Below are 27,124 nucleotides of genomic sequence, written 5' to 3'. Positions count from 1 at the left end.
GATCCAATCGAACCTCCCACATTCCATGAATCGGCGGAATATCCAGCTGCGCGATAACCATCACCTGTTGTGACCGGGGTGGGGACTTCTACTGTAAATGTGTGTGGGAACGGGCCCGAGGGGGAGATCCCGGGAATGTCTTTCCGTACATCAAAGCATTGCCATGAATATGTAAACTGTAATAAAGCCACAAAACCTGTATATAAGGGGCCAGGCCTCAGAGATGAAGTTAGAGCACCTCATGACGATACCTGCTGTCTGATTTGTTGTGTTCTCCTCCGGAGAGAATAAACCTTGTTTCCTGCTTTCCAGTCGCCAGCGCCTGCCTCTTCATTGATTAATAATTCGTGGGTTACAGAGGCAATACCGCCGGGCAAATATCGATTGTCCCCGACCCTAGGTTCTACAATATGAGCACAGTGTGTTGTCAGTCTGTAATAGACACAACTGGGGCAGTTATGAGGGTGATGATTGTGAGGGCCCCACTCCAGGAGGAGCCCCTGGATTCGCCAGGGTCAATACAGACTCAGGCTTGACTTGTGGATTCACTGAAGAGTAAAGTCCAGTCAGGTCTTCAGGGTATCCACAATTACTACTATAAAATGAATTCACACATGATTAATTTTAAATGAGATTATTTGCATATTTGATAGCCATCCTGAAAGTTTGAAATATGTTCAATGTCCATTTGACCCCCGGAGCACGTTGACGTTTTGACTGCGCAGTCCATGTCACATGAGGGGCAGCACAAGTCTCTGTGGCCCCTCCTGTAGTTACCCGGGACACTTATGGCCCCCAGCGCCCTGGTAAAAACTGCCCTTTTATAGGCGCAATGGTTTGCCTCGGACCACAGCTTAACTGAGACCGAAGCCCCCCTGATCCACCACTGTACCAGCATAGAGCAGAGTTCACCTGCTTCAACTGGGCCCCCACCCCCATCCTCTCTCCGGGCCTCGCGCTCTGACTGAAGAGAAACAATGTAAATTGAAACATTGTTTCTCTTCAGTCGTCGAGAGGGGGCGAGGGGCTCCGAGCAGGCTGCAGCCTGCACCTGCTTCAGACGCGGAGGAGAGAGGCTGCTTCAGAGCAAAGCAAGCCTCTCTCAGAGCTCTTAGAAGAGCTGAGCGGGGCCGGGGCCCCCTTCATTTACTGAGGGGAGCGGGGCCCCCTTCATTTACTGAGGGGAGCGGGCCCCCCTTCATTTACTGAGGGGAGCGGGGCCCCCGGCACCGCGGGGCCTGCGGGGGCGTTTCTACGCCCCTGCATCAGAACCTTTTTTTCTGGCAGGAGGGGTGGGGCAAGCAACACAATATGGGACGGATGGGGCAAGCAACATAATGCGGGAGTGAGACAGGGCAAGCAACACAAAGCAGGAGAATGCCTGCCAAGCAACATAAAGCAAGGAGCACAACCCAGGAGGAGGTGAGGAGGAATAGGGCAAGAAACACAACATGGGAGGGAAGGTGGGGGATGGGGCAAGCAACACAGTATGGGAGGCAGGAGGTGGGGCAGGGCAAGCAACACAATGCCGGGGAGTGGGGCAAGCAACACAATCCGGGAGGTAGGAGGGGGGACAGGGCAAGTAACATAACACAGGAGGGGCCAACATGGACAACAGGAGGAGAGCATTGGTGGACAAGCAAAACAAGGGTCAATGGTAGAAGAGAGCAAGCAAAATGACAGACAGGGGTAGGAAGGCGGATAGGAGGCAAGCAACATGACAGCGAGAGGAGGGTAGGAGGTGGTAAGAAATACCATGCACCGCAGGATGGGATAAGCAACATGCACTCTTATAGAGTACTTACACAGTTAGAAAAAAGTAGCTCCAAAAGTGTGAGCAGTGGAAGGACACTGATCAAGGAACAGTACTTTGGCCATGCTCCAGGGGAGTGCCAAACACAAGGAGAGAAAGCCAAGCAGGCACATGCTAACCAATAGAGGAGCGAGCAAGAGTGACAATGAAAATAAACCAATGGGAAGCAAAAGACAGCTCAGCACCCCCCGTAAGTAAACAAAATGTCCAGCAATCAACAGCGCATGTGCTGTCTCAGATGTGCCCTAAAAAGGTCACTACAGATGATGTGGGTCATACCACTGTGCTTCATGTGAGAACATGTCTGCAGAATGAAAGCAAGAGTTACCTGGAAGTCAGATCATGGGAGAGCTGAAGGTGCAGAAGGTGAGTTGTGGGTGTACAAGAGAGCTGCTGAGGGTAGCTGACAAAGAAGCGTTGGGGTACCTAGTGGCTGAGTCGGACATTAACTGAGTATTGTTCTACTGCCGTGTGGGAGCTATTCGAAGTGGTTGCTGTAGTGTTGACAAGATACAGCCCTATTGGACCTGTTATGGGCCCAGCTCCTGTAGTTTGGAGTTGATGAAGATCAGTGTCGCAGTCTGGACACCAATAAGGGCCATATGTATCATGCAAATTCGCATTCGCAAAGGCCGAAATTCGCAGAATTTCGGCCTTTGCGAATGCGAATTTGCTAAATGGAATGTATTAAGCAAAACTGGTGTAAAATAAGGAATCGCAAAATTTGTGATTCCTTATTTTGCAATCGCATTTAAGGAATCGCAAAATGTGCGATTCCTTAAATGCAATGTATGTAGCAAAAAAAAATAGCAAAATGCCCTTAAGGAATCGCAAATTACCACCAACTTCTAGTTGGTGGTAAGTTGCGAATTCCTTGAAAAATGCAAATTTTTGCATTTTTCAAAGTGCCATGTGACGCACATACATGCCCTTAGGGCATGTATGTGCGCCACATGTGCACCCATGCATATTTCAGGGGTGCAACAGGGTGTCCTTTGGACACCCCTGCACCCTTCAAATTATTCTCAATTTGCGATTAGAAAATTGCGAATCGCAAATTGAGAATAACTTCCCGTTCATTCCTATTTGCCTCCTGGCCCACAGAAATGAATGGGAAAGTATTCCTTAATTGCGATTCACAATTTGCTAATCGCAATTAAGGAATTCTAAGAAATCGCAAAAAAAATGCAATTTTGTACATACATACCCATTTGCGATTCTCAAATAGCGATTTCTTAAAAATCGCTATTTGGGAATCGTAAATGGGTATCTTGATACGTATGGCCCTAAGTTCAGTAGCCAAGGCACGAATAGACCTTGGTTGACCACGATGAAAGATCTGAGAGTAATAAATAGCTTTTGACAGAGCTCTCAGCAGTGCTTTGCATTCTCTGCATCCGCCTCTACCACCTGTCAGCCCTCCCTACCTTAGAGTTTCAAGAACACCATTCTGATGTGCAGTTTCTCCAGGTGAAATTCAGCACTTTTGTGCAATGGCACTTTTCTGCACATTTCTCTTCCAACTATTTTCCTGTGACCTTTTGTCCCACGTGGGCTCCTTCACACTCTGGAAAAGGATTTACCCTGGCTCTTCACAGATAAATATCTGATTATGTTGGAGTGGAGTTTGTGACTCCAGACATTGCTGGTTTTGGAGGTGTCCGCATGTTTCAAAAGCAAACCACGCCCCGAAAGACCCACTCTCCGACTCTTAAGTGGAATATACTGCTGTATAACACTACAGCATTGTGAGAATGCGGAAGGAGTACATGATTTACGACTTACAAAGTCATAAGAATTCCCTGTATGTTGAAAAAACAGCTATTTTATTTTTTTATTTTATGCGTTTTTATATAGCGCGGACTTTACCCGAAGGTGTCAGAGCGCTTCACAATAGGAACAGAACGGATACACGAAGAGAACATTACAAATGAACAAATTACAAAAGCAAACGTTACATTACATGAGGCAAAAGTGACAATTGTGAGCAAACAAAATACACGAGGTAGCAAACGGTGCATTACAGGAGGAAAAAGTGACAAGTGTGCAAGTTACAAAAGCGTACAAAGTACAAGTAGAGGTATAATACTGCAATATATGGCAGACACTCAAGCACAAGAACAAACGCTTCGTAGGCAGTGGTGGCACTTGTGCAAGTATCGAAAGCAAACAAAATGTAAGAGGTAGCAAACAGAGTGTTACAAGAGAAAAGTGAGGTGTGCAGGTTACAAAAGAGTACCAAACTCAGGTAGAAGGATAATACTGCAATAAATGGCAGAACACACTGGGAAGGCACTTCCAAGGTGATGGAGAAAAGGATTCACTCTAATGGAGGGTCTTCCTTCAAATACATGTATGCAAATGACTTTGAATTGCGTACACAGTCTGGGCACCGCTGATCGGGTGACACGTCCCAGGAAGGACCCCCTGGAGTGTACGCAGGGCTCTCTCTCCCCCACCTGCTGGGCCTCCCTCGTCCCACAGAAGACATTCCCGGCCCCTGATCCTTGAGTCCCGTAGGCCGCGGACCCCTCCTCCTCCCCTCCTGAAAGTATCCGGCGCCCCCTCCCGTCCGGCTCCGGGGGGCGCAGCCCTGCGTAAAAATGCAAAACCAACAAACAACCGCGGCCGCGCGTAAATCTCTCCGCGCTCCCGGAGCGGAGCCTTATTTATGCGTCTCTTTTATCCGCCTCTAATAGAAAGCAGAGCGGGGTCTGGACTTAAAAGCGCTCTGCCTCCCTGGCATCTTTCTCCCAGATAAGGAGAGATTTATTCGGGCGACGCGCGCGGCGCTGGAGGGGTTAAGAGCGCCTCGGAGGTGGAGGCCGCTTTGATGCTGCGCTCGCTCGCAGAGTTTATTCTTTCTTCACAGTTTATCACTCTTCCCTGGGAGTCGGGAGGTCGGTAGCAGAGGGGTGACCAGGGGGTTAAAGCCCGGGCGGGGGTGTTTATGAGCCCCTCAGGTTGGCATCATTAGCAGAGGCTCGGGGCCCGTCACCCCTCGGAAGCCCCGGGGCCCACAGACCTGTCGGCAGATGAAAGACCCCGGCCGTGTTGGGTGACAGGTCGCAGACTCTTTAATGGGGTGGGACGGAAGTGGATAGGGGACCCTGCAGGGTGGGCGTGTCCAGGTGACTTTACACCCACCCTCCTTGGGGAAGCACGGGTGAGACTTGTCTGATTTGCGGGGGGCTGTGGGGACCCCCCTGGGGCCCATCTATTCCCACACCCTGGGCCTCGCCCTGGCAGTTATGGGGTGACTGTGAGGGCGTTCCCAGGCTCTGCCGCCGGGGAGGCAGCCAGGGTGGTTTAATAAGGAAGAGTTTTTTATTTATTTTATTTAATGCATTTTTATAAAGCGCGGACTTTACCCGAAGGTGTCAGAGCACTGTTGCCTTCTCGCAGATAGGGGGCAACATTGTACCACCAATAGCAGTAAAGATTATCAGACACGTCATATACAGGGGTGTAAGAGGACTCTGTGTGGCCAAGGGCTCACTGGTGCCTATTTTGTCTTTCACTCAACCCAATGCATTCTGGGATTTGTAGGTTCCGTTCCCAATAAACTCACCTGGTTTGACTAATCAGCAAGCAACATTGAGGGATAGAATATTATATCCTTATGAGATGGTGACTTTGGCAGCCTTCACCAGTACACCCGCAGTACCGGGGAGCGACAGAGAAAGGCTGCTTCCCATGTGTGAGAGGCCAATAAAAGGAATGGGTCTGTCGGTGGTTACGGCCAGGAGCGAGGTTTCCTTTCGAAGTGTTAGTTTCAGTCAAGGGCTTCACGACCTTGCAAAGGGTGAGGAAAGGGCTATATAAATGCCAGACATACCAGTGAGTGACGCTGCAGTGTCCACACTGCCTGTTCTCCTCTAAGAACAGCAGGGATTGGTGATTAAGTTCTTGACTGTCGAATCAAGTGACCTCGTTTTATGTCCAACACCCACCAGTGCTTAATTTGAGAAAAAGGAAGTGCCAGGGCCCTCCTTGAGGGGCCAATGCAGTGTGCCCCACCAATCGCCCCTGTCAGCACTGCCAGTGACACGCTGGACTGCCTTATCTCTTTCTCCCCCTCAGGTCCCCCTCTCTCCTCTCACCAATCTCAGCCTCCAACTCTTCTCCCCCACATACCGCTCTCTACCCCTTTTTTGTTGTTTTTTATTTCTCTTTTCACTCTGTAAATATGTGATATATACTTGTCCAAGCCGAATCGCTGGTAAAATGGAATGCAGAGAAAATCTACTATTTGTATATATATGTATATAGAGATAACTCTCACCACTAGTATTTGTAGTAACCCTTAGTACTCACTACCATTCCTATGTGATTCTTAGAGTTTATCCATTTGTATCTCTTGCTTGAGTGACTTTACAACTTGTACATTTGTAATTTTTAGGGCTCGGCCTACGTCACCACGAAGTGGGGCGGAGCTCCGAGCTCCTATTGTTAAAGAAAAAAAAAGTTTCTTTAGGGCTCGGGCTAGAAACATTCCTTAGTGCGCAAGCTTTTTTTATGGCATCTGCATAGTGATTCGTCTTCGCTGTGCTGTCTTTTTAGTAGCCTTGACGCGATAGGCTATATGTAATTTTCGTCCGCCATTTTTGGCATTTTCTGTGCGGTTTCGCGCACGGCAGTCCATTAATTTTAATTAGGAGCTGTCAGGGTGTTTCTCCAAATGCAATCCAGATGGTGGGAGCGCGTTCACCATTCAGCATTGCATTGCATGTATCAGGCGCGCGTTCGTCTGCAGCGTGTAATGTCTTTTTGTTAGGCGCGCCCAGGCCCGTGCACGGCACACTCACCCACATCCCGACTCTGTTACATTTTAGTAATGTGCATTAACGTTTCACTGTTGAAGCAGAGACAAGCTGCTTTACTGCAGGGATACTAGAGTACAGGGTACGGTAACGGAAGCAGCTCTGAATAAAATTAACACCCCAACTCTGTTACATTTTAGTAATGTGCATTAACGTTTCACTGTTGAAGCAGAGACACGCTGCTTTACTGCAGGGATACTAGAGTACAGGGTACGGTAACGGAAGCGGCTCTGAATAAAGCCAACTTAATACCCAATGTAATATCGGTCAAGTGGAAGTGGATACTGTTTGGGGGATGTGAAAAGCTGTTGTGCTGAAATAAGTAATAATAAAAGCGTGCAGCGGGTAAACAGCAAGTTATTTAAAATCCTTTTGATGCTGAAACTTTTGTTTGTTCCGGAGGAACTCAGTGGGAAGGTTAACCGATGACATGATGGCAATTAGCAAAGCTAATTTCCGAGGTGGCAATGTGTGTATTTCTAAATTAGGTGCTCCAGGCACGGGACGTAGGGAGATTGTTCGTGCTGAAGTTTGCAAAAGGCAGAGGGCGAGTCACTGAAACCCATAGGAAAACGTCATCGACTGCCCATTCACGGCAATGATTGTTGCGTGAAGGCAACGTGGAGGATAGGTATGTGTGACATTTTCATAATTTTTGAGTAATTTTGAGTGACATTTCAATGACCATGAGTGACACTTTCTCACCAGCAAAGATATTGAAGGACAATAATCTAGTGCCCCTTGCAATCAGGTCGTACTGTTAAACTGGGCTGGATGCCCCGTGCTGGAGAGATCGTTGTTGTATTCGGCGCACAGCGACGCCCATGGTGCTATAGTCTTGCAAATTGCATGTAGCGCTAGTCCACTAGCACGGCACACTTACCCACACCCGACTCTGTTACATTTTAGTAATGTGCATTAACGTTTCACTGTTGAAGCAGAGACACGCTGCTTTACTGCAGGGATACTAGAGTACTCACGTCTGAGCATACCCTGCCAGTACTACCAATACCAGTACCACCACCACCACCAGTACTACCAATACCAGTACCACCACCACCACCAGTACTACCAATACCAGTACCACCACCACCACCAGTACTACCAGCACTACAGCCACCAGTACTACCTCTACCACCACCACCAGTACAACCAGTACCACGACCACCAGTACTACCACTACCAGTACTACCACTACCAGTACCACTACCACCACCAGTACTACCACCACCAGTACCACCAACAGCAGTACTACCAGTACTACCACCATCAGTACTAAAAGTACTACCACCACCAGTACTACCACTACCAGTACCACCACCAACAGTACTACCACTACCACTACCAGTACCACCACCATCACCAGTACTACCAGTACTACAGGCACCAATACTACCACTACCACCACCAGTACAACTAGTACCACGACCACCAGTACTACCACTACCAGTACTACCACTACCAGTACCACTACCACCACCAGTACTACCACCACCAGTACCACCACCACCAGTACTACCAGTACTACCACCATCAGTACTACCAGTACAACTACCACCACCTGCATAGGGAGTGCAGAGTGGAGTGCAGGGAGTGCAGAGGGAGTGCAGAGTGCATAGGGAGTGCATAGTGCAGAGTGCATAGGGAGTGCATAGTGCAGAGTGCATAGGGAGTGCATAGTGCATAGGGAGTGAAGAGTGCATAGGGAGTGAAGAGTGCACAGTGCATAGGGAGTGAAGAGTGCACAGTGCATAGGGAGTGCAGAGTGCACAGTGCATAGGGAGTGCAGAGTGCAGAGTGCATAGGGAGTGCAGAGTGCATAGGGAGTGCAGAGTGCATAGGGAGTGCAGAGTGCATAGGGAGTGCATAGTGCAGAGTGCATAGGGAGTGCATAGTGCAGAGTGCATAGGGAGTGCATAGTGCATAGGGAGTGCAGAGTGCATAGGGAGTGCAGAGTGCATAGGGAGTGCAGAGTGCATAGGGAGTGCATAGTGCGGAGTACATAGGGAGTGCATAGTATGGAGTGCAGAGTGCATAGGGAGTGAAGAGTGCATAGGGAGTGAAAAGTGCACAGTGCATAGGGAGTGAAGAGTGCACAGTGCATAGGGAGTGCAGAGTGCACAGTGCATAGGGAGTGCAGAGTGCATAGGGAGTGCAGAGTGCATAGGGAGTGCATAGGGAGTGCAGAGTGCATAGGGAGTGCAGAGTGCAGAGTGCATAGGGAGTGCAGAGTACATAGGGAGTGCAGAGTGCAGAGTGCATAGGGAGTGCAGAGTGCATAGGGAGTGCAGAGTGCATAGGGAGTGCAGAGTGCAGAGTGCATAGGGAGTGCAGAGTGCATAGGAAGTGCAGAGTGCATAGGGAGTGCATAGTGCAGAGTGCATAGGGAGTGCATAGTGCAGAGTGCATAGGGAGTGCAGAGTGCATAGGGAGTGAAGAGTGCAGAGTGCATAGGGAGTGCAGAGTGCATAGGGAGTGGAGAGTGCATAGGGAGTGGAGAGTGCATAGGGAGTGCAGAGTGCATAGGGAGTGCATAGTGCAGAGTGCATAGGGAGTGCAGAGTGCATAGGGAGTGAAGAGTGCAGAGTGCATAGGGAGTGCAGAGTGCATAGGGAGTGCATAGTGCAGAGTGCATAGGGAGTGCATAGTGCAGAGTGCATAGGGAGTGCAGAGTGCAGAGTGCATAGGGAGTGCATAGTGCAGAGTGCATAGGGAGTGCAGAGTGCATAGGGAGTGAAGAGTGCAGAGTGCATAGGGAGTGCAGGGTGCATAGGGAGTGCAGAGTGCATAGGGAGTGCAGAGTGAAGAGTGCATAGGGAGTGCATAGTGCAGAGTGCATAGAGAGTGCATAGTGCAGAGTGCATAGGGAGTGCAGAGTGCAGAGTGCATAGGGAGTGCAGAGTGCATAGGGAGTGCAGAGTGCATAGGGAGTGGAGAGTGCATAGGGAGTGCAGAGTGCATAGGGAGTGCATAGTGCAGAGTGCATAGGGAGTGCATAGTGCAGAGTGCATAGGGAGTGCAGAGTGCATAGGGAGTGAAGAGTGCAGAGTGCATAGGGAGTGCAGAGTGTATAGGGAGTGCATAGTGCAGAGTGCATAGGGAGTGAAGAGTGCAGAGTGCATAGGGAGTGCAGAGTGCATAGGGAGTGCATAGTGCAGAGTGCATGGGGAGTGCATAGTGCAGAGTGCATAGGGAGTGCATAGTGCAGAGTGCATAGGGAGTGCAGAGTGCATAGGGAGTGCAGAGTGCATGGGGAGTGCAGAGTGCATAGGGAGTGCAGAGTGCATAGGGAGTGCAGAGCGCATAGGGAGTGCAGAGTGCAGACTCACCACATGCACACACTCCATCACACATGACGAAAACACATTGCCATTTACAATACCATTAGCTCAAAATCAAATAAATCCGAGCCCGATTGCATTTCTAATGCTTGTTTCTATTTGTATCTCTTCCCTGTGTGACTTTGCAACTTGTACATTTGCAATTTTTGCTCCTGTTTGTATCTTTTATGTAACTCATGTAATCCTAAATCCTTATGTATCACAACTGGTTCTTTTGTAAAGCGCTCTGACACCTTCGGGTAATGTTTGCGCTATAGAAAATCGCATTAAATAAATAAATAAAATAAATACCAACATCACTTACTAACCAACACACTCCTACACATCTGACAATTGCCGCCTCCCAAAGCAATAAGAAAGGCTTGAGAGGCAGGTGACAACCATTCTTAATGTATATTGAATTAATAATTGACTGTTGTTTTGGTCATTTCTAAATTAGCCAGACAGCTCCACCTTGTGGCAGATCGTCACAAGCCCCGGTGTTGACAGTTAAGTTATGGTGCCGAGCCCCAGAAACCACCGGCTCACATTAAGCAGTGACCCCTACTTATCGAAACTGTGGAATCCTTGGTAATCCCCTTCTCTACTGATGCCTGAAAGGACTGAACACCTTTTTCTTCCTCTAGGTTTCCCCCCTCACCTTCAGCTGCAACAGACATGATGCACTAGACCCCAGATGCAGCACGGCATTGCTACACCACAGCCAAGTCTATCCATCTGTACCTTGAACACTTGGAATTAGTGACTCCAAGCAGATATTGTTTGAACTGTAACATTTTGATGTGGATTTATTAAACACAAAGTTGGGGTAACCTTCAGGCTATCCAAGGGCAGCCATTGATGATGTACCCATCTCAGTTGATTGCATCCACTAGGAGTTGTTTGCCTCTGGTGTTGTGTTTTCGGGGTTCACCCTGCATCTGCACTCTACAGCTGGGCACGTTTTGCTCCTGCACGATATGTAGTGATGGCAGACAGCAGTACAAGCACTTGTGATCTCCAAACTAGATTACGGTAGTTCCACCCTTGTTGGTCTATCAAAATCAAAACTTTCACCACTGAAGACAACTTTTAACGCAGCAGCTCACCTCCTCACATGCTAAAAAAAAGTTATCACAGTAGATCTGAAGGCACTGAACTGGCCCCTATGAGGCAAAGATCCTCCTAAAAATTGCATGCCTGACTCGCAAAACTCTTTGCCGCAACACATCAGTTTACAGTGCCAAGAAACCCGTCCTATTAGGTGAGAATAGAACTTTAAGAAGCACAGGCTCCCTTTTAGTGAAGACCTAGACATTTAAAAAAAAAAGAAAACCTACAAGAGCTCCTTCTCTGGAATGGCACCCAAAATTTGGAACTCAGGGGCATATTACCAACAAGTAGCGATAATTATAGCTAAATAGGCTTAGCGACTATTTTTTTATCGCTGCCTATAGCTGGATATGTTAGGGGAGAAAACATGCTATCAGCAATGTTTTTCTCCATTGTGCTAAAATATCCAGCGATAGCGGCGAAATGCGTGAATATCGCTGAGAATACAGTGATATTCACGCATTAGCGATGAAATGCTCTTAGCCATGTTATCCACCTCCCAATGGATAACATGGCTAAGAACTGGTCTGGGCAGGTGTTAGTATTTGGAGATATTCGCACTTAGCGCGAATATTTCCATCGCTACGCCTGCCTTGCTAATAGGCGATAGCGGCGTTAGCGACTGCTTTCAGTCGCTAACTGGTTGGGTACGCCCACTTTGCATGTCATTAGCGATAAACATCGCTGACATGGAAAGCGGGCCCCAAACCGCTCGCTATTGCCTAAAAGCTGATGCTAACATCAGTTAGCGACAGCTTGCTAATAGGGCGATAGACTTATCGCCACTTAGCGGCCGAAAATGGTTGGTAAAGCGGCGATAATTGCCTATCGCCTTGCTTGATAAGATGCCCCTCACTTCCCCCCAGAGACCAGATACAGCCCCTTAACAGCCATATCCCAAAGAAGAATAAAACAATTACTAATGATCGGATACTTACCTATGAAGATGCAGCGTTTATCCCTCCTGCACATCGACAAGACTATCAGGTCACATTTCATGCCATCTGTTACTTTCTTCGATAACTCCCTACATATCCTATAATGACCATTTTGAATCGAGGGGCATATTATCGAGCCTGGGCGATAAAATTATCGCCGCTTTATTGGCAGAAAACTGCTGATAAAGCGGCGATAATGGGCTTGATAATATGCTCTATGGAATTCCAATCGAAGCCTATGTTAGATGTGACAAACGATGTCGGGAAAGGCAATGCTCTGGCTGATCAGACGGCCAGACAAACATCGCTGAGGAAGAGGGAAGGAATGTATGTAGGAGGTCCCGCTAGGTGGGTGACAGAAGGGGGCATGGTTGAAAATTTCAGTACAAAGTGTGCTTGACATTCAGTCCCATACTACTCCTGAAGAACTAAGAGTGTGGGAAGATCACTTAGCAAAGGAGGGAAGTGATGGTTGCTGGGTCCGTACAACCACGGAGAGACAATGGATGTTGCCTGACAGTCACGTGCTGGCCGTAGTTACAATGGCCCATATTCCCGCCCACATTAGCGCGAAAGAAGTTTGCAAACTGTTGGAACCTACCTGGTACAACTGCAAAATATCAGCATATGCTGAAAAGCTGGTTAAAACATGTATGGTTTGCCTAATGTACAACCCCGGAAAAGGCACCGTTACTCCTAAGGGAGGATTCTCTCCTCCTACCTTCCCGGTTGAAGTCCTCTAAATGGACTACATCCAGATGGACAGGTGCGTTAACTTAAAATATGTCCTGGTGGTGGTCTGTGCATTCAGTCGATGGGTGGAAGCCTACCCCGTCAAAGACTGCACTGCTATCACTACCGCCAAAGTACTACTCAAGGAGTGTTTCCCACGCTTTGGTTTGCCCCGCTTGGAATGGAGCGACAACGGGACACACTTTACAGCTCAAATCATGGACCATGTCTGTACAGCATTTGTTAAAACCTGAGTCGGGTCGGGGACAATCGATATTTGCCCGGCGGTATTGCCTCTGTGACCCTCTAGTTATTTAATCAATGAAGAGGCAGGCGCTGGAGACTGGAAAGCAGGAAACAAGGTTTTTTATTCTCTCCGGAGGAGAACACAACGAAACGGACAGAAGGTATCGTTCTGAGGTGCTCTAGATACATTTCTGAGGCCTGGCCTCTTATACACTGGTTTATGACTTTATTGTAGATTACACATTCATGTTAAAGCTTTGATGTATGGAAAAGACATTCCCGGAACTCCCCTTTGGGCCCGTTCCCACACACATTTACAGTTGAAGTCCCCACCCTAGTCATAACAGGTGATGAGTATCACGCAGCTGGATATTCCGCCGATTCACGGAATGTGGGGGGTTTGATCGGATCTCATGGAGTGGGGGCTTTGATCAACCCGGGGATCCTTTGATGGGGGAAACTTTCTATTGTACGGGGAGGGGCAAGGGCAAGGAATGGTATCGGCAGAGCTGGGTGTCGGCCTGGGAACGGGGAAGACAAAACGGGCACACGGGGAAGAAGGGGGTTTGCATCTAAGGGCCGGAGATCATGAAAGGGAAGCAGGGAGGTGTCGCGCTGGGAACAGGATGAGGGCCTGGGGCAGAGCAGCGCCGAAGAGGGGTTTATGACTCAAGGCAGGTGCAAGCAGGGGGCGGTCAGCGTGCAGGCTTAGTGAAGGCGAAGGGCTACGTCAGGGGCCAGCGGCATGCAAAAGGGTTCGTTCTGATCGGGGCATCTTAAAAATGGCGGGCGCGCACGACAAAAGTGTGGCATCAGGGGAAGAGGCAAGATGGCGCAGATAATGTTCACCAAAACGTACTAATTTTCAACAGTCCTCCCTTTAACATATTCAAGACATCTTGCTGGTTCATTTTCTACTCGGTTCTATTGTGGTGGGCATGAGAAAGAAAACGGTAGGAACCCTAGATGAAAAGAGTTGTAAACAATACATTTTAACATTTCTAGTTTTTTTTTTTTTTTTTAGGAGGTGGGCCTATTTGATAAACTTTGATCAATTTGTTTAGCAGGAAAGTCATAGGAATGTAATACAAAAACGATTCTGTAGCGATTTCATACTGGCAGGTGATTACATATATATCAGGTTCGGATTGGAGCATGATCAATACAATGGCGGCTGGGAGAGAAATGAGGTCTAGCAGAAACGGCGATTGGGGATGTCAAATGTTCGAAGTTTAACGAGTTCTCATCATTCTTTGTTGCCTTTCGTTGGCGCTGTTGAGCACCGGCGGTGGAGCTACAAGTCCAGCTCTGTTCTAAGTTCCGCGTTGCAGGGCACGACCCTTTCCTCGCGTTTCTGGTCGGAAAGGTCCTTTTTCGCCCTGTGTCCTTGAGGTGATTGTCAGAAAGTTCAGATGGAAGAAGAGCGCACAAAACAGTCCATAGGGTAGGTCAGAGGAAAAGGGGGATGGAGCAAGGCCAAATTAGGAACAAACTAGGGGAACGAGAGACTTCAAATAGGCGGGCGTGTGACCGAACTCAGAGAGCGGGGACTTGTCGACAGACACTGGACATCGAGCAGGGGCATCAGGTCGACCCTTTCTTCTCATGTTGTCGAAAACAGTGCCTCGTCCTGCAGCTCTTTTCTGTCGTGGTCTCGCCTTGGCTAATGTCGCAGGTGTTCCTTAGTCTGCAGTCAGGCCTCGTGCTCCCACATCCGGTCCTTCTCTCCTCCAACAGCAGTACCCTTAAACAAGTTTGAAAAGACAGTCTTTAGAGAATTTGCAGATGAAGATAATCAAAAAGTCTATTTCTCTCCCAGCTCCAGGCAAAGAATGAAAAAAATGCCCGTTATATTAGTGTTCACAACTGGCGTATGAATGACCGGTGACGGGCCTGTTGGATTTACTATGACTTTCCTTTACAATTATTTATTACAGTCACGACAGTTCATCTGATGGTGACCCACCTTCGTGAGACGAACCTGGCAAAGATATGCTGTTCTCTAGAGTTTTACATTTAAAAAGGGTACTGTGAGTCGTCAACATGGTACTACACAGGTATTTTGCTGAGAGACGAACATGGCTAAACATTTCCCTTCTATCGATGCATCCTGCCTTTCAACTACTACGGGGTTCATTTCGATGATTTCTTTACCTTGGACTAGTCTGTTAACCTTGTAAAACATCACTCTGGATCCTACGTAACCTTTTACAGCCCGATTACTTAATTAGGAAGGACAGGGGTTTTATGGGGAACAACCAGGGACATAGGAAACTTGTGGTAAGGGCATAAATCGACCCATCTCTCACAACCGGAAATGAGGGGTAGTTTCATAATTCCAGTTTTTGGGCGGCTGATACGGGGGGGGTAACAGGGGTGGTCATTTTTCCGGTTTGGGTATTGTGACAATTCGGGGAGGGGAGGGTCGCGTATTCTGAGGTCCTTGTTTTATACCATAGGAGCCGTTGACATGTAGTTCCCTTATTTCGGGCCAGATTAGGGAACCTCTGTCGTCTTACCTGTCCTTTCCCTTACGGCCCAACCTCGGTTCATTGACTTCTAGCGGAAAAGGAGAGGTAATGACGCGGCCTCAGGGTGATTGTATTAAAGACAAGTTTTTGTGCAAATACTGACGGTATTTGAAGCCAATTAGGTGGTGTGCTAGGGGTGGCAGTCTGCCAATTTCGGGGGCTAATCACTCGGAAGAGTGGGAGTGCAAAAATAGAGGGAGAAAGAGAGAGAGAGAGAGAGAGAGAGAGAGAGAGAGAGAGAGAGAGAGAGAGTGAGAGAGAGAGAGAGAGAGAGAGAGAGAGAGAGAGAGAGAGAGAGAGAGAGAGAGAGAGAGAGAGTGCAACGGCAGGCTAAATAGTACACGTGCAACAGAGAGGGTGGCAGTGTATTCAAGAAAGGCTATTTAGTGCATTACACAGTAAAGGGCATTCACGGGTCTGCGTTAGAATCTTGTAATCATGCAGTTTGAGCATTAGACAGGGTAGAGGGGACGTGCCTTGAGAAAAAGAAAAGAAGAAAGGAGGTACCATTTTGTCGCACTTTCTCGCATTCTCGGTCCTTCGACCAGTTGGGTCGACGCCTCAGTCACACACACACATTCCCTCATAGTTTCGCATCATACGTGACATGGGTTCATTCGTCCGGTCTGGTTTAAGGGTGATCACTTTTTATCAGGTTGTGCTAATTTTCCGGGTTTGTTCGATACGTGAGTAGTTTGCAGGCGTGCTTAGACACCACCTTGCGGCGCTAGTCCGCTTCGTGTATTAGACATGGCAAGGCTTCAGATCTTCGCCACACTTCGGCTGTAATCTCTGATGTAACCTGCAGAGGGAGGAAAAAAGGGGGGGGTGGGGGAGACAGCATTCGCGCATATTCAAATACATGGATTCATAAGTTCTTTACTTACCTCTTACTCGTCTTTCCTCCTCGGGGCAGGGTCCCCGGGGACGTGGTTTCTGGAGTCGAGGGGGGTAGTGTGTCCATATAGGTCGTGTGCGGGGAAACGTAAAAAGGAAACCAGAGGTGCCTAGTGCGAGGTATCTAGTCAAAGAATGTATCTCACTATCGGGATCCTCAAACCTCTTTCAACGCTGTGGCGTTCTAAGGTTCTTCGGTTCTTGGGTCAGCTCCGTTCCCTGATACTTTGGAACGTTGTACTTTATCATATTTACATTATTTCATTTCACCCTCCTTTTACATTCCCTCATTTACACCGTTCGTTTTACCCATCCTTGGAAGTCAAGGTCTTCCTCTACGCGAGAGTTCATGAGTCAGTCGCGTACTTTGAAGGCGGAGTGTCGTGTTGTCGATCCGATCCGTCCTCCAGGGCTGGGCAACCATCTTCTTTTAACCTTAAAGAGAGAGCAGAGTAGGGTGCACAGAAAAGAACTTTCCCACCGATCCCACATTTTTAAAATAAAGCATGCAATACCCGTTCATAGTTTCAAAAACTTTATTTTGCAAAATCATTTCAGCATTTGGATTATGAGGGTGCGGTCGTATTTGGCCGGTCGTGGCAATGGCTAAAGTGCGTACAGTGGGGGGTGTCGTTTGCAGCAATAAAAACATCGGAAAGTTTTACTTATTCATTTGTAAGAGACTAAAACGTCTATTAATTGGCTGGGGGTTCGGGGGCATTTATTTTCATAATTTAGAAGCATAATCATAATAGTTGTAATCAGATTTCCTATATGCATACCGTACGTGTGCGTCATAAATGAGGTTTACATCAGTTATAAAAATATAATACATTGTACATTTGTAATCAACATTTGTAACGGGGATCCTTTCATACTGTTCGTAGAGTGAGTTCTCCTTGTCTTTTCTAGCCAAGTGTACAAAGGATCGTATAAAATCTCAGAACATCAGGTTTATATTAGTGCGAAGGAACACCACGAGGTGTTCGTAAGTTCCGATTGATACCAGCGCCATTTTGGGCGGGGCCGGCTCAGTCCGGAAGCAGCATCAGGGGGAAATGTTTCCCATTACTTGCAGTTTGGACCAGAGTCCTTTTCGGCAGTTCTAGAATTCATGCTAACAGAAGGAGCGGCAATGTCATGTTTGTTTCGTTGGCGATCAAGGCAGCCGTCCCTTACCGGAAACCTGCAAAGGCCGAAGGTTCCGCCGGGGACCTTTGTAGGATCTTCAAGGCTGCGGAGATGCTGTCGGAGATGGAGGGCTCGTGCTCCAGGGGGCAAATGTTCGAGTTATATTGCTGGTCAAAGTTACTCTAGCGGCCGGGGCCCGCCTTCCAGCGGACCCAGACGCCATTTTGAGGCCCTACAGGGGCCACTCTCGTCGAGTTTGCAAGAGTGGGAGAGATCCTTCGGAGTAAACGGAAGAGGTCCCTGCTGTGTGAAAGCGGGACGTTCAGCTGGGGTGCAGCTGTGATGCCCCCACCTGGGGGGGGCGAGGGAGACTCGTTCGCATCGTCTCCTTCTCCCGGTGCACTCCATGCCGCTCCTTTTCATCGCCCCGCATGAAGGTCTCTCCACATCCGGTGTTCCCCAAGTCTTGTGCTCAGTGCTGTGGGAGCATGGCCACCATTGCACGTTCGGTGCTGCGCAAGTACTGGGGTGCCACCATGGTGTGTTCGGTGCTGTGGAAGTATTGGCACCATCGCCTGACTGGGGGTGTTCGGCGTCGGGCCGGGGGCTGGGAAACCTCCTATCGGTGGAGGTGGGAGAGGTTCGTCCGCGTCGCCTCTCCCTCCCAGCCCAACTTGGACAAATTGTTGTGGAGGTACGTGCAGGACATCCCGCCGTCCAGGGCTGCTGCGGCTGTGACGGAAGAGAAAAGGAAGAGGTGCCTCGTTCTTCTCTGGACATGTGGCGGGACTACTTAAGTCTATCCAGGCCCGTTGCGGCTGGCTGAAGAGACATGTGGCGGGACTACCTACAACTGCCCCGGCTGCTGGCTCCTGCCTCTCCTCCGGCTCCCCCATACGTTAAGATTTCCTGACCAAGAGTTGGCGGCCGGGCCCGCCTTATATGGGTTGCCGTTGGTTGGGCGTAGCCGTAACCCTGCCCTACTTTGGAAGGTTCCAGAATGGGGGGGGGGGCGAGTGTTCTGTTTGACTTTCATTTTCTACAGTTTACCGTTATTATTCCTTGTTTGTTGTGCTAAATTAAAAGTTCAAGTTCATTAATAGTCTACGGATCTTGTTTTACCATTTCTTTCTTTCCAGGTTGCTTTTATGCTAAGTTTCTGCTAACAGAGGTTGAGTAACACGGAAACACGTGTAGAGGGATGACGCAGATTTGCACATAACATACACACAAACTCAGACGGGGGACAGTACAAGTACGACATACAAAGACCCAAGACGAATATAAAACAGTTATTGGTCATGATTATCTCTTTCCGTCTGTGAATTTTAAAGCGAGGCTGGGTTCCCGTCTTGACGTTGCCCGACCTAGGAGAACTTGAGCATGCCGCTGAAATTGTCCTGGCGAAATCTGTGCCATCGGGCATAATCAAACGTGGTGGTTCTGTCTGGTCTGTCTATGTAAGTCGGGTTCTTCTTTGTCTCGCGCTTTTTCTCGTACTGCCGGTCTGTCGTTCCTGTCGGCCCTTTGCCTTTACTCACGCTCAGTAGAGTCGGGCATTGGGCTTTCCAGTGTCCGACATACCTACAAAAAGCGCATTGGTCTGGCCCTAAGTCTGGTCGTCTTTTGCATAGTGTCGGGGGATAAGTTGTGGGTAGCGGTGTCCTGGGGTTGTCCTGTCGGTATATTTCTCTACTTGGTTTGTCCTCGTCTTTTCTCTGTCGTTGCATAGCCTCTCTGCGCCACATACCGAGACTGTCGAGCATAATTGGCGTTGTCTTATTATTTCGAAGGGCTATTTCTAACGTTTCTATTTTATCAAGGTCAAAGGATCCTGTCAGTGGCCACTGTTTGTCTTGACTCTCTTCGGTATACCTGTGCCACAATTTATTATAGGCTATGGTGACTAATCCATAGTTTATGAACATGTCCTTATTAGGGGTGCCTTCTAGTGGAGCTATATGGTCCACCTCTAATACACGGTCCGGGCTAAACAGGCTATTAATCAGTGGGGAGAAGACAGACATGACGGCTCGTAACGAGGGACTAAAAAGTCAGCACTGCCTATCTTATCACTAGGTGCAAAGACTGGACAGAATATTTCTATTCGACGTTGTTTGCAGGCAGTGAATACCTCATGGATCAAAAATAACAAAAAAAGACCAATAAATAACAATGGGGAGAATGAGTAGGTCCGCAAAGATCTGCGTTACCTACCCTTTTCACTATCTGCAAAAAGGGTGGTCTCTTCCCTGTTTGCAGACAGGGAATCTCCAGGAAACAATAGTTTTGCGAACAACAGTTCAGTTTCAAGTAATTATTGAGTGGGGGAGAAAAAATAAGCACGGCTGCTGCCCTACCTATCCTCCACTGCTTGCAAAGAGAGAGCCCGTTGTTTCTCCGTTTGTAGACAGTGAATCTCCAAATAAATAAAGAGCAATACTAGTATTTTTAAACAATCAAACAATCAAGCAATTATTTCGCAACTTGTCGTGATTACACGACCTTACCCGGACCATATGGACAGTTTCTTGTCTTCCGAATCCAGCGCCCGATCGTCCTCTTTTTCTCGTATTTCTCACGGCACTCCTGATGGTCCCCAGTCAGGACCGTAGATCACTCGAGAGAGGTCTGTTCGGAACTAGTGAAGTTCGGATGATCGGCTGCCAGACGAGGGTCTATTGGGCAAGAGCTCTCCCGATCGTTGCAGTCGTTCACTCTGTCGTCGGGACCTCTCCCACTGGATCCACGAGTCGCTGATGGGCCCCACGCTTGGGACGCCAATTGTTAAAACCTGAGTCGGGTCGGGGACAATCGATATTTGCCCGGCGGTATTGCCTCTGTGACCCTCTAGTTATTTAATCAATGAAGAGGCAGGCGCTGGAGACTGGAAAGCAGGAAACAAGGTTTTTTATTCTCTCCGGAGGAGAACACAACGAAACGGACAGAAGGTATCGTTCTGAGGTGCTCTAGATACATTTCTGAGGCCTGGCCTCTTATACACTGGTTTATGACTTTATTGTAGATTACACATTCATGTTAAAGCTTTGATGTATGGCAAAGACATTCCCGGAACTCCCCTTTGGGCCCGTTCCCACACACATTTACAGTTGAAGTCCCCACCCTAGTCATAACAGGTGATGAGTATCACGCAGCTGGATATTCCGCCGATTCACGGAATGTGGGGGGTTTGATCGGATCTCATGGAGTGGGGGCTTTGATCAACCCGGGGATCCTTTGATGGGGGAAACTTTCTATTGTACGGGGAGGGGCAAGGGCAAGGAATGGTATCGGCAGAGCTGGGTGTCGGCCTGGGAACGGGGAAGACAAAACGGGCACACGGGGAAGAAGGGGGTTTGCATCTAAGGGCCGGAGATCATGAAAGGGAAGCAGGGAGGTGTCGCGCTGGGAACAGGATGAGGGCCTGGGGCAGAGCAGCGCCGAAGAGGGGTTTATGACTCAAGGCAGGTGCAAGCAGGGGGCGGTCAGCGTGCAGGCTTAGTGAAGGCGAAGGGCTACGTCAGGGGCCAGCGGCATGCAAAAGGGTTCGTTCTGATCGGGGCATCTTAAAAATGGCGGGCGCGCACGACAAAAGTGTGGCATCAGGGGAAGAGGCAAGATGGCGCAGATAATGTTCACCAAAACGTACTAATTTTCAACACATTAGGCATAAAACAAAAATTTCACGCCGCCAACCACCTGGTCATTTTCTGCTGATGCCTGAGGAAATTCTAAACTGACACGACAAAAACCATCTTGCAGCCTGCATTTCTGCCCAGTAACTGTCGCACACCCAACCCCCCCTGTTCTTTGCAGGTCAACTGAAAGCCACAAGACACTCACACCCTAAGTGAATGATTCATTTTCCATCTCCTGCTCCCAGCCAGGTAAACATCCTTGACACAGTGATCCGGTTATCTAGACAATGGTCTGACTGCTGGACTCTAATCAGGGTAAATAAACAAATGACTTGAAAGACCAGGCTTTGATCAGGCAATTGAACAATGACCTGAAAGAAAGAGCCCTGATCAAAGCAGAGTGGACAATGCTCTGTGTACCAAGCCTTGACCATGTCACCAACTACAAGCATAGAGTGGACAATGCTCTGTGTACCAAGCCTTGACCAGGTCACCAACTACAAGCATTGCCTTGATCAAGCTATCAACTACAAACACTGCCCTGATTGGACAATGGACTGACAGCCAAAAGAACGGTATGAGAAATGTATAAAAGGCTTGTAAGCTACAGAGTAAAGTAGTAGCCTCCTGCGTTTTGTCTCTGACTAGCTTGGGACTCTGTTCCATAGCCCGGGCTATTGAAATAAATCTGGGTTCCTCCTGCAGACGAAGGCTCCTGTGTCTCCTTTTACTACGTATGAAGGGTATGGAAGATTTGGGCGGTTCCCCCGCCGCCGAGACCCTGTAAGTGGGTTTATTTATTTATTTATTCAAAGTTTTATATAGCGCGAACAGGATCCTTACAGATATCAGAGCGCTTCACAAAGACAGGGCAGTAGGAGTCAAAAGAGATAATGGGAACAGTATAATAGTCAATAACATGGTAATAACATGGATAATAAAAACATACATAAAACCAATCCATATACAATCAGGTAAGGAAGTAATATAGGACAGCACAAGTCATTGATCCCACTACAGAGGTGTTCAGGTGGATCAGTAAACCAACGTGTATCATATCTTGGTCGGTAGTAAGAGAGTAGCGTAGTAGTGCCCCCAACAAGTAGAGTATAGTGCCAAGGGATAGGGTGAGCAGTGATACAAAGCAATGCAGAGTCTCTGAACCAACATCTATAACGATCAGGAGATCTTGGCCAGAAGGATTGTTTTCACCTCTTTCTTGAAGAGTGCAGTGGAGGAGATCAGCCTGGTTTCAGGAGGGAGCGCATTCCAGATCCTGGGTGCCATTCCTGAGAAGGAGCGCTTGTAAGTTTTCACTTTCCGGAATCTACGAGGTTTCAGGAGTAGATTTTTTGTACTCCTATTGGATCTCGAACCTCCTGATATAGACAGCTTTTGAGCGAGGTAGTTGGGTGCCTTGTGGTGCACGGCCGCGTGTGTCATAACTGCAATTTTTAGCTGTATTCTGGCTTCAAAAGGCAGCCATTTTAGAGACTTTAAGTCTGGGGATATGTGCGAATGCTTTCTAGAGCCAGTAATGAGTCTCGCGGCAGCGTTCAGGGAGGCTCTTAAGGGTGCTGTTGTGGATAGCGGGAGACCGCTGAGGGCCGCAATTCCGTAGTCTATTCGAGGGATGACTAAAGCTTGTACAGCAGTTTGGAAGTCTTTGGCCGGGAGGAAGGGTTTAATTTTCCTCAGCGTGTTAATTTGGAAATTAGCTGCTTTTGTGGCTTTGCTGACGTGCTGCTGCATGTTGAGCTTGGCGTCGAGTGTGATGCCTAGGGATTTCGCCGAGTCCACGATGGTAGGTTGGACATTGAGTGCTGTTAGGTTGTTGAGCCAGGTTTGGGTGGTGGAGATTTTCGCCGGGGGTGTGATGAGTAGGAACTCAGTTTTCAGAGCATTTAGTTTGAGGTGATTATCGGCCAGCCAAGATTGGGTGTTAATAAGCGTGGAATTCAGATGTTTGATATCTTCCGGGGATTGTAACTTTAGATAGAGTTGTGTGTCATCGGCGTACATATGGAATTGAACATTGGATGCTTGAAGCAAGGTGGCGAGCGGTTCCATAACGAGGTTGAACAGTGTAGGGGAGAGGGTGGATCCTTGTGGGACACCTAGATCTGCAGGCACAGGTGTAGATAGCACATTGTCGATCTTGAACCTCTGAGACCGATTGTGAAGGAAGGACGAAAACCACTTGAGAACAGTTCCCGATAGCCCCATTCTAGTACTTAGCAGCTCCAGCAAGTTCTCATGTTTGACCGTGTCAAATGCTGACGAGAGTTCAAGAAGGATGAGGAGGCAGGACTCATTGCGATCCAGAATTTGGAGGGCGTCATCAATTATGTGTGTCATAGCTGTTTCCGTGCTATGTTTCGCTCTGAAGCCTGATTGATGAGGGTTGAGGAGGTCAAATTGATCAATGTGTTTTGTTAGTTGGAGTTGGACACATTTCTCCAGCAGTTTGGCCAGGGTGGGGATATTGGTGATGGGCCGATAGTTGTTTGGGTCAGATGGATCAGCTGTAGGTTTCTTGAGTATAGGCGTGACTTGCCCCACCTTAAGGGAGTCTGGAATGTGGCCTTGTTGCAAAGAGCTGTTGATGATCTTGGTCCAGAGAGGGAGGAGCAAGGGGATAAAGTCTTTTACAGCATTAGCAGGTAGAGGGTCTGTGAGGTGATTAGAGGGCTTCAAGGTGCAGAGCAGTAACCGTGTATTGCTTCTTCCGAGTAGGTATCGAAGTACTGCCAGGATGCCTTGTTTTTAGGTTGAGTGTCTGCCATTCTGGTGTGGTTGGGGTATCGGCTTACATCCATGATGAGGTCATTTCTTATGTTGTCAGTCTTTAGTTTAAAGAAAGCAGAGAAGGCTTCACAGTGTGGGGTGTCATTTGTTGTGCTGTTTGATTGTGTGGGTTGTGCCTTTGTTTGGGTCTTGATTAGCTCGAACAGCTTTCTTGGCCTGTTCTTCGCTTGGTCCAACTGGCGGCTGAAGAAGTCCGACTTTGTGCGCTTTATTTTCCTAAAGTAGGCATTTCTCTTGTTCTTAAGCTTTTTGAGATGCAGTGCTGAGGGGTCCGATCTCCAGGTGCGCTCTGCCATTCGCATATTACGCCTTTCGTCATTGAGTCTGTCATCATACCAGGGGTTAGAAATTTTGGTGGAGACTCTCTTCAGTTGCAGAGGGGCGACTTCATTGACTATTGTATTCATAGAGTCAAGGTAGTGGTCAGTCAGTGATTGAACATCTGAGGCCCCTGAAGGGGGAAGGAGGAGGTTGCCGATGTGGGGAGGTAGGGTAGAGGGGTTGAGATTCTTCAAATCCCTTTTCCATGTTTTGGTTTTGATTGGTTGAGTAGGGTTAGGTTTAACTTTTTCGTTGATAAAGAAGGTGATAATGTGGTGATCTGACCAATCGCAGGGTAGAATCGCCTCCAGTTTAATAGCGTTCTCTTTGGCAATGATGAGATCGAGTATCGCGCCTTTGTCGTGTGTTGGTTTATCGCATAATTGGGTGAGGTCAAGCGCATTGAGGAAAGTTTTGAGACTATTCACCACGGTGTCTTTCTGATCGTTCCAGTGGAGATTGAAGTCACCCAGGTAGACTTGAGTGGTCTGCCGACCGGCATTGGAAGTGATCAGGTCCATGAATTGTTGGGTGAATATGAGATTGTCACCAGGCGGGTGATAGATGAGATGTAAAGCACAGACTTGTTTGCCCTCACTAGTGATGTCGAGGCAGAGGAGTTCACAGGAGGAAAGGGAGGGGGAGGTGACTTGAGTAACGGAGAGGTTGCTCCTAAAAATGCATGCAATTCCCCTGCCCGTCTTGCCAGGAGACCTGTCCAGCCTAATGATGTGATAATTGGGGGGGACTAGTATGTCCATAATCGGGGTAGAGGCTTCAGTGAGCCACGTTTCCGTTAGAATGGCTAGGTCCAGATCCCTATCTGAGACGAGATCCGCGATGTCGGAGGAATGTCCCTGGGCCGATCTGCAGTTTAGTAGGATGCATAAACTAAACATAAATTTCTAGTGTGAGGGGAACTTTTCTGAGGTTGTTAGGGATGGAGCCTCTGTTGTTGAGTGTTGGGGGCCTTAGAGGGTTTGTAAGAATTGTGGGTATGGGGATGTGTGAGTTGGAAAAGTCTTTTACCGGACCTGGGCCATAAGAGCGTAGGAGAGAGCATAGGTCGCGGTCTGACAAGGGGTTGAGAACACGACGGGGGCGGTGGGAATTATTGCGAACGGGGATAGTAGGCCATTGCTGGTGTCGTCGGGGGCGAGGGTATGTAGGGAGGGTGCGTCGTTTGTAGGGTAGTGGGATGGTGGGAGGTAGACTGGGCTGTGAGGAGAGAAGGTCTTTGATTGCGTGGATGTCTTTTTTGATTTGTAAGATTTCCTCTTTGACTTGTTGGAGGGTGGATAAAGTCAGGTCAGGAGGGTCATTGGGGAAGGTGTTGGTGGAGAGAGCCGTTGGTGAGTGGTTGAGTAGTGAGCTGGAGAGCAGGCAGGGTATCGGGGGGGGGGGTATACTAGCGTTGTTGAGGGGTTCCGCGGTGCTAATGAGTGGGATGGTATTCAAGGTGTGGACGTGTTTGTGGGCGAGGGGTGTGGGTGATGTAGGTGAGACAGGCGGTGGGTGGGAAGCATAGGTAGTGACTTCAGTGGGAGACGGTGCCGGTGAGTAGAAGAGTGAGTGAAGGCTGAGGACAGTGGGGGAGACAGGAGGGTAGTGAGGGCTGAGAATAGGAGGTGGGAGAGAGGGGGATGCTAAGGTAAGGGACTAGGTATGTTCTGTATCTTTTGTTGGGAGGGAGATAGAGTTGTGAGTGGGAGTGGGGAGGGAGCAGGGAAGGGAGAGGTGTCTGCCGTGGGGGGGATGGGGGGGATGGGTGGATAAACTCCGAGTGATGGTTTGTGCAGATGTAGGCGTGTTGTGGGTGGGAGTTGTTGTGTCAGGTGTGAGAGACTCGTGGGTGGGAGTGGGGAGGGAGATGGGGAGGGAGAGGTGTCTGTCGTGGGGGGGATGGGAGGGGGAGTGGATAAACTTTGGGCGGTGGCTTGTTCAGATGGTGGTGTGTTGTGGGTGGGGGATGTTCTGTCCGGGGGGGGAGCGATGGAGGGGGTATGGGTGGGGATAAGAAGGGTCATGTTAGAGGGGCTGCTAGTATGTGCAGTGGAGTTATTTGTGACTGTCCTTGGGGAGTGGGGGGCGTTAACAGCAGGTGGGCCATTTACTGGGGTGCTAGGGGTAGAAGTGTAGTAGGTGGTGGCTGCGACGTCAGGGGTGGTAGTGCTGGCGGAGTTCTGGGTGGGGGTCCGCAGCTTGGAGAGGTGCTCTTTGAACTTGGGGAACAGGTTGTCTAGTAGTTCCAGGTTCTTGTCCGTGGATTGGATTAGGACAATCCCGTTATTGTAGATAGTAATGGTAGACCTGCCAGGGAAGAGGTGGGAAGGTGTGATGGTGAGAATTAGGCCATGAGTTGTTTTCCTGGTGGTGGAGACTGTGAGTAGGGATAGGAAAGTTTTTCTCCATTGGGCTCTGCGTGAGGTGTGGAAGATGATATCAGTATTCAGGGCTCCATTGCCCGGTGAGAAGTAAGTGTCGGCAAAGGGTGTTTCAGGGTGCAACCTCAAGAAGTTGTGTTTAAAACGTTTAGTGGCATTTTTGGAGAGAGGAGTGGAGGGGTAGTTAATTCTAAAAGTGTGCTTGCCGTTGAGCTCCATTTTATAGAGGCTGTGGTGTTAGGAGTAGGAAATAGGACGATAGTACAAACTGTCAGCCGCTAGTTACAGGGCCAAGGAAGACACTAGCGAGTGTCACTAGTGATAGCCTATAATATAAATAATATACTGGAATAAAATAAAATACCTATGCAGGCAGTAAAATACCTGAATCGAAAGTGACAGTAGTGAGTAGTCAAAAATATGTGAGGT

This window comes from Lissotriton helveticus, chromosome 4_2, assembly GCF_964261635.1.
Source record: "Lissotriton helveticus chromosome 4_2, aLisHel1.1, whole genome shotgun sequence".
In the NCBI taxonomy this organism is placed as follows: Eukaryota; Metazoa; Chordata; class Amphibia; order Caudata; family Salamandridae; genus Lissotriton; species Lissotriton helveticus.
Note: the sequence above shows the minus strand (reverse complement) of the source record.